Source organism: Malaclemys terrapin, chromosome 4 (assembly GCF_027887155.1).
Source record: "Malaclemys terrapin pileata isolate rMalTer1 chromosome 4, rMalTer1.hap1, whole genome shotgun sequence".
Classification (NCBI taxonomy): domain Eukaryota; kingdom Metazoa; phylum Chordata; order Testudines; family Emydidae; genus Malaclemys; species Malaclemys terrapin.
The window spans coordinates 139266405-139274982 of NC_071508.1; positions in this window are offsets into that span (position 1 = coordinate 139266405).

Sequence of the window (8578 nt, forward strand, 5' to 3'; positions counted from 1 at the left end):
ACATAGGAAAACAATCCAACTATACATATAAAATGATGCGGTCTAAATTAGCTGTTACAATTCAAGAAAGATCTTGGAGTCATTGTGGATAGTTCTCTGAAAACAGCCACTCAATGTGCAGCAGCAGTCAAAAAAGCGACCAGAATGTTAGGAATCATTAGGAAAGGGACAGATAACGAGACAACATATACTGCCGCTATAAATCCATGGTACGCACACATCTTGAATACAGCGTGCAGACGTGGTCGACCCAACTCGAAAAAGATATATTGGAATTGGAAAAGGTACAGAAAAGGATTAGGCGTATGGAACAGCTTCCATAGGAGGAAAGATTAATAAGACAGACTTTTCAACTTGGAAAAGAGACATCTAATGGGGGATATGATAAAGGTCTATAAATTCATGGCTGGTGTGGAGAAAGTAAAGAAGGAATTGTTATTTACTCCTTCTCATAACACAAGAGCTAGGGGTCATCAAATGAAATTAATAGACAGTAGGTTTAAAACAAACAAAAGGAAGTATTTCTTCACACACAGTCAGCCTGTGGAACTTTTTGCCAGAGGATGTAGTGAAGGCCAAGACTATAACAGGGTTCAAAAAAGAACTAGGTAAGTTCATGGAGGATAGGTCCATCAATGGCTATTAGCCAGGATGGGCAGGGATGGTGGCCCTAGCCTCTGTTTGCCAGACGCAGGAATGGGCGACAGGGGATGGATCATTTGATGATTCTGTTCTGTTCATTTCCTCTGAAACACCTGCTATCTGCCACTGTTGGAAGACAGGATTCAGGGCTAGATGAATCTTTGATTTGACCCAGCATGGCCGTTCTTATAAGCAATCAAATCTCTTTTTATAGGAATTATTTGTGGACAGTAAATGTCATGGTAAAAATGTGGCAGAAATGGGAGGCAGATGGCACATGTGGGGTTAGCACTGCTAATTCTTGCAGTTGTAAGCTTCTACTTCTCTTAGCTGTGCTGGACTTCTTCACTGTTGTTACCAGTTGCTAAAATTAGCACAGGACAGAATATGCTTTATTTACTAAGATTTGCTGCCATCTATGGACAAAGCCAAGTTTTACTTACCCATCAGTGCCTGGCAAGGGGAGAAGAGAAAGACACGGTGGAATACTTCAGCTAAAGGCTCCAATTAAGCTCGTGCTTTGCTGAATTGGGTCCCAAGACAGTAATTTACTAGAAATCTGATTGTGTAGGAGCATGAGCACCTCCGGCATCATGACATCAGCTCCCACTGATGCATGAGAACTTCTCAGGATAGCTCTAAATCTCTCTCCATTACAATTGATCGGAGAATTTCAACAGACACAATTGCACTGAAAAAAAAGAAACAAAGCGCCCAAAGTATCTGTAAATTCCCCTCCACACACTAATTTTCCAAACAGTCCCACTATCTGTCTCTATATTACGGGAATACAGAGATAGTACAGAATAAGACTGTACAGCTGTTGTTCTAAGTCTTATTCTTAGCAGAATGGTGTGAATAACTGATTTTTTGGTTTGCTGGCCATTCTAAAAAACAAGTTTAGAAGAATCATTTCACGTAAAAAAAAATAAAATAAAATAAACCACACACACACACACACACACATACACACACGCACATTTTGTCATGAAATGGGGTTGTTTCAATTTTTTAAAATAAACTTCAAAACAAAAAGCCATTTTGAATTGAAAATCAAAACATTTCAGCTTGAAGATGAAACAGGATCATACATAATATTAATAAGAAATAACGCAGACATTTTCCTAATTTATTACTGAGCTCAGTTTCTTTCTCACGCATTCTAATTTTTCATTGAAAAACTTCAAAAAGTCTCAAATGGGACAGCCTTTGAAATCCCCAAAATTTTCATTGGACTTCAAAACTCTTTTCCACCCATCTCTACTCCCACAGCAAAGTGGACTCTGGGGAAATGGGTCTAAGCAAGTAGGGGCTTGAGAAGTCTGTGGCAGTGGTTCCAGGGTCTAGGTGGCTGGGCCGACACAGGGTCTGCATGTGCAAGTGTGCCTGAGAGACCCAGAGCAAGGAACAGTGATTGGCGTTGGCGCAGAACCAAAGGGGCTCCAAAGCACATGGGCCCAGGATTTGGGTCTGTGGTAAACAGACTGGTGTGTCACCAGACAAACTGGAATTCACACTTTGACCCAGACATATCCTCAATCTGTATATGTGTGTATACACACACACACACACACACAATTATGTTTATATATTGGAAATTATGTTCTTAAAGCATAATTTCAGGAGAAGAAATTAGCAGGAAGTGGTGAACAGCAGCAAAGAGGGTGGTGAGGAACAAAGGACTGGTCAAATATCCAAGGGTGCAGAAAGACACTTGGGGATCCTTCATGTGGGGAGACAAGCTGCCAGCAGGCTTGGTCTTCTAAAAGGAGAGTCTCAGCCAACCTGGGTGAAAGATGCTGTGAGAAGGACTTTAGGGAAGCAATACCTTTTTGGACAAGAGGGTATCTCATTAGTTAAGTTTAGGCACTAGAATGCATGTTATGATTTTATATGCAATCCTTTGTTTCCAATATTTCTGTTTGCTACCATTTGAATCTTCATTCTTTGCTAAATCGATTTAGATTTGTTTATAAAGAAAGCCCGTGTAACTGCTGTGTGTTAGGCAGAGCTGGGTCTCAAGATGCAACTGGTAAGCTGGGGTGTACTGTTCTTTTGGGCACTGTGGGCTAGGTAGTTCTGTGGGTGCCCAGTGGAGAAGGGGCTGGACACCACAGAGGGACGTTGCAGGACTCAGGGGTTGGGGTGTGCCTATCACTAGCCTGCATGATGGACAACAGAGCCAGTGTGGGCTGAAAGGGGAGCACTTGAGGAGGTAGTCAAGGAACCAACCCCTGGCAGGCACAGACAAAGGTTTCTAATACTAAGGGCAGATGGTAGCAAGGTCCCTCACAACCCTGGGTACCCCCCAAGAAGTGTCATACTAAGGATATCACTCAGCCTTCATTCTTTGGTTGCCAGGATACTAACATGCAAGACCCCCTTCATGTGGGTGTGCATCCTCTTAGCTTACAGTTACAACTACGATTACACAAAAAGGTACAATCCACCCACCACTGTTAATTGAAGGAGCCAAAAACAGCCAATATTGGCCACAGAAAATATAGTCCAGTCAGGACCCGGCAGAGATGCACAAACAAGTGGAGTTCCCTAATGGTAGAGCCAGATCCTTCACGCTGAGTTGCTACTGAGTCAGGCCCGTGAGGAAGAGAGAGGAGCAGACCAGGAGGAGCAGAAGGAATTATTGAAGCCGCAGACCAGAGTAGCTACAACCTAAAAGGCAGGATGAGCCATGGAACCAAGGGATGGTGTAAACACAGGGTTCCCTGTTGCACATCACTAGTGGATCAAGCACATCACTGTAACAAGCATTTAGGGGGGCACAAGCTCTCTGGGCTCAGGCTAGCTAACGAGCTCCTGTTCCACCCTGGGCCTGAATCACATTCACTCTAGGTCCACTTTACAGCACTCTGGCAGTGTAAAGGAGCGAGAAAGTGTGCTTAAATTACTCTTATGCTCACCTCCAGAGTAGGATAATGGGGCTTTACAGTGAATGGGAATAAGGAACCCTCAGTTTATGCCTTTCCTGGCCTGTTTCAAAGAGTTAGATTACAGCCAACATAATTTTGACACTTCTCTTCCTGAGTTATTAGAGGAGGAACAATTCCCAAGGCACGGTCAGTATCAGACTGCAACTATCCTAGATAGAAATGTGAAGAATGTAAAGGGCTTGAAATGGAAGGGTAATAAAAGGGTTTGAGACTAACCAGTCAGTGTTTTCCTATTCTCAGACTGTATGCTTGTTAAATGCAAGTTTTTGGGGGCTCCGGTTGTGGCATTGTCAGTGGTTTTACTTTTCCTCAATAAACAAATCAGCAGCACACAGGATCTATGTGTAAGTAAAAATATAAAAAGATAGCTTGACTCAAATCTCAGTATAATAGTGCCATCTACAGACAAAAAAGTTATTCTACATCTAAAGAAATGAAGACTACATCCCCCAAAATACAATTTAACAAATGCTAACAGGTGAATATAACCCTAGCAGTTAAGTCCCTCTAGACCAGTGGTCTCCAACCTTTTTATGCCTAAGATCACTTCTTGAATCTAAAGCAACCCAGGCTCTACTCTGCCCCTTCCCTGAGGCTCTGCCCCTTCCCCAAAGCCCCACCCCACTCACTCCATCCTCCCTCCCCCCCCGCATCACTCACTTTCTCCCACCCTCATTCACTTCTACCAGGCTGGGGTAGGGGCTTGGGAGGGGGCTCTGGGCTGGGGGGTTCACAGTGTGGGAGGGGGCTCTGGGCTGAGCCTGGGCAGGGGTGCAGGAGGGGGTATGGGGTGCTGGCTCTGGGACAGGGCTCAGGATGGGGCTTGGGGTGCAGGAGGGAGCATGGGGTGCAGCCTCCCACCAGGCAGCACTTACTTCCGGCAGCTCCCAGGCTCCCTGCCTATCCCAGCCCCACACCACTCCCACAGCTCTACTGGCCAATGGGAGCTGCGGGGGGCAGTGTCTGCAGAGGGAGACCCCTGCCCCCTTCCCGCCCCCGTGGCAGCACTGGCCACTTCCGGGAGCACCATGGGGCTGGGGTAGGGAGTCTGCCTTAGCAGGAGCCACCCTGTGCTGCTGGAGATCGTGATCGACTGGGAGATCCTCTACGATCAACCAGTCAATCATGATTGGCCAGTTGGTGACCACTGCTATAGACTACGGCATTTAAACTTTACAAAACCTCTTTAAATACACAGCTAAATTCCTCTGTATACACCTGCCATAGGTGCAACTCATCTTCCCTTTCTCATTTGTCTTCGTTCTTGCTAACTCTAAATAACAAGCCATTGTCTGTGTTGTTCCAGCCTCATAGGGGTTCTCCCTCAAGACATTCAGGCTGGTGATTTGTTACCTTAACTGATAACACAGCAGACACCACTGGGCTAGTCCAACAGCCCAGGGAGGATAAATTCCATGCCAGAGTGTTTCAGGCCCTTGCCTCAGGGCACAATTTATTGATAAACAAAACACCAAGATAAAGTAGTTTCTCTTCCTAACAGGCTACAGTTGGCAGAGCCTTTGTCCACACCTTTCTCAGCCCCCTCCAGTGCTCAGCCTAACCAGGAACTCTCTCAGGAGCCTTCTATTCACAGCACTTCCCACACCACAGGGGAATTTGACCTACTAGCCAGTCCCTTCAGCTCTCCGGTTCAGTTGAGTCTTTGCTTGCCTTTATAAGGACCAGGTGCACTTCATGCTATCACCTGACCCCACCCCCACAGCCACACATGGGAGGCAAATGATGGGTCACAGGTAAGGTTGGGCTCATCTTCCCTTCCAAGGGCCCACTTCCCCCCCTGACAGAGATTTATGTTTATTTTTCTGGTTATTACTTTTCTTTATAATGTTTTATTGACCTATTATATATAATGAGTCCAGAGCTTTATAGCCACAATAAATTAAAGCCCAGGGAGTCAATCCGGTCATTAAATATCCACAGTCAATACATGTTATGAACAGTTTCAGACCAATGTCAGGATGACACTCACTTATCTCTGCACAAGGCCCCTGCCTGGCGGGTGGGGGTACTACGCTGATGCTCTGCCTATTATTTGTCCCTGGGTTTGTAAAATGTGCTGCTGTGGGTCATCAGAAAGGATTGTGTTGCAGACCCATATTAATAGATATTGGGGAGGAGGGATGATCTTGTGTTTGAGATGGGGGACTGAGAGATCTGGCTTCTCATCCTGCCTTTGCCTGACAAGGTTCACTGTGTGCTCTTGGCAAATCACATAATCTCACTAGGCTTGAGTTCCTCCCTCTTCACAATGGGGATAACGCCTCTTGCCTACCTCACAAAGGCGCCCTTTGGGGCAAAGACCATCTTTTTGTTCTGTGTTCCTACAGCGCCTTGCACAATGGGGTCCTGCTCCATGACTGAGGTTCCTGGGCAATAGCACAGTACAAATAATAAGGTTGTCAGGGTTAAGTCATTACTGTCTGTAAAGACTTTCTGGGAAAGTGGGGAACTCAAGAGGGTTTCCAGGAAAAAGCTGAGGGTTATGGGTGACTTTGAAGGGAGCACGGGGCTGGGGTGGGAAGAGACAAACTTCCATTGGGGATTTTCAAATCAAACCAGTGAAACAAATTAAATGTAAAAGGTTTTTTTACATGTAAAAATAAACGATTAAAAAGGAAACAGGTGAGGGTTGTTATGAACAATAAAGAACAAAGCAAAAGCTTCTATGACATTTTAAAGGACCTAGGCCAATATGAATGGAATTGGATGAGCTGTCTTCTTCTCTCTGAATCTCTGGAATGTTTCATCTTCCCAACTTTCCTCAGAGCAGGAAAGAACCATCTATTTTCTCTTCTCTTCCCCAGTCCACAAAAGTACTCAGGCACCTATAGCCCAGACTGAGGCACTAAATTCCTGGTTTAGGCACCTAAGTCCCCGTTGTGGCTCCCTGCAATCCACAGACTCCTGCCGAACCCTGGCAGCACCTAAACTCACTTGGCACCTAAGCTTTTCAGGGGAAACGTTCCCTAGGCATCTACATTGGTGCTGGAACTAGGGGTGCTGGAGGTGCTGCTGCACCCCCCTGGCTTGAAGTAGTAACAACAACCCAAATACATGGTCTCCACCTTCAGCACCCCCACTATAAACATTGTTCCAGCGCTTCTGGGCATCGACGTTTCTGCCTCTGACCATACACTCTGCTTCCTCCCTCTAGGCATCCAGCTCCCCAACTCCCACCTAAGCCCCAGAGCAATCCACAAGCCAGGGGAAGATAGGCAATCGCTCACCTAGTTCATGCATGGGACTCAATGTGGTAGGTGTGCTCAGACTGGATTGGGCCCCATCCAAAATCGCATAGCTACAGCTAACCTATAGTTTTTAGACCAGGGTTAGAGCATTTGCTTGGAATATGGGAGACCCACATTCAATTCTGCCTTCTCTGCCAGTCCCCCTCTTCCTCATCCCCTTTAATTATTTATCCACAGCTTCAACTGGAGAGACTGAGGCAGCCCCACAGCCTAGTGGTTAGAGCACACTCCTGACAGATGGATGGACCCTCTTCAAATCCTTTCTCTCCCTCTGGCAGAGGGGAGAATTGAACCTGGATCTCCCACATCCCATGTAAGCATACGAACCACTGGGCTAAACATTATAAGCTGGCCACAGCCCATTATGGATGGAGTGAGGCAGACACCTAATGCACTCCCACAAAAAAACCTAAGGCACCTAAGTTGTCTGGTGCAGGCTCCCGTTTGTGGATCACTAAAGAGGGGTAGGTGCCTCCCTGCAGCCTGCACTTGGGTACCTGTCTTTAACAGGGGGTGGGGCTTAGCAAACACGCATCTTGGCAGCATCGCCCATTGGCTAGCTTAGGTGGCTCCCCGCCTCTCCCCATTCATTGTGTAGGGAGCCTAGGCACCTAACTCAGCTTTGTGGATCGCAGTGGTGTTCCTGTGATGTGACCCTCAGCACTGCAACATCCAAGGCCCATGGTGGATCCCACCCTTAGTGGATAACTGAGTGGGAGAGAACAACTACACTCAGCTGAAGTTTAGAGGGAAGATGACTGTCTCCCAGCCCAACGGGACAGCTTTACTTCCATAGGCACCTTGTTAATTCTCCTCCTATGGATGTTATTGTTAGAGGGATTTCCCTTCGCCCTCTTCCCTGGTCTTGTCCCGTAGACAGAAAACAGAAGTCCGAAGTGCAGACAATGTGATGTTTGTTGGGGTTAGTTTCCAAGCAAGGATATTCTGAAGCCCTTCACACCAGTCAGGCTTATCTCTATACACTGATAGAGTCTGTTCCCTAGTGTCCCTTTCCCAGCTCCGACGGTGCAGAGCATTTACCCCGCGTCCTCCTTCCCAGCTCCGACGCTGCAGAGCGTTTACCCCGCGTCCCCTTTCACAGCTCCGATGCCGCAGAGCCCTGCCTGTGTCCCTGTCCCTATTCCCATTCCCCCCCTTAGAAAGCATGATTCCAATTTCCTTTCCACCCACTTCCTGTTTGACCCCAGTTTATATATTCTCAGCTATACCTTAACCAATCGTTTTACTGAAATTTAACTAACCAATCCTAACATATTATAACAAAATTTTCTAACCAATTATATCCCACTACCCTAATTAACTTACCTAGCAAAATTAATCATACAGCAGACAGAAACAATTAGAGAACCAGACAGATTAACAATAGAAAAGTGGGGGCCATAGAGATAAAACAATACAGAAATGAGGGTTTCACAACCACAACCATTGATAAGTGATTTCTTGCCAGACAGGATGCTATCCAACTTTAACCATCTTAAGATCTATTTCTTTATCTGGTGGTGATGGGCACTATCAGGACAGGCTCATCTGCCTAATAGCCCAACACCACCTTATTTCAGTGTGACTGGTTTGGGATGTGAGGAAGTGACCCTACGCTTCCCAGCTTACGGCTGCCCCGATGCTCCGCCAAAGGCCTTAGCCTAAGAACAAGGCCTCAGACTCTCCTAGTGAGAGAAGGCCCAGACACAGGCGGAC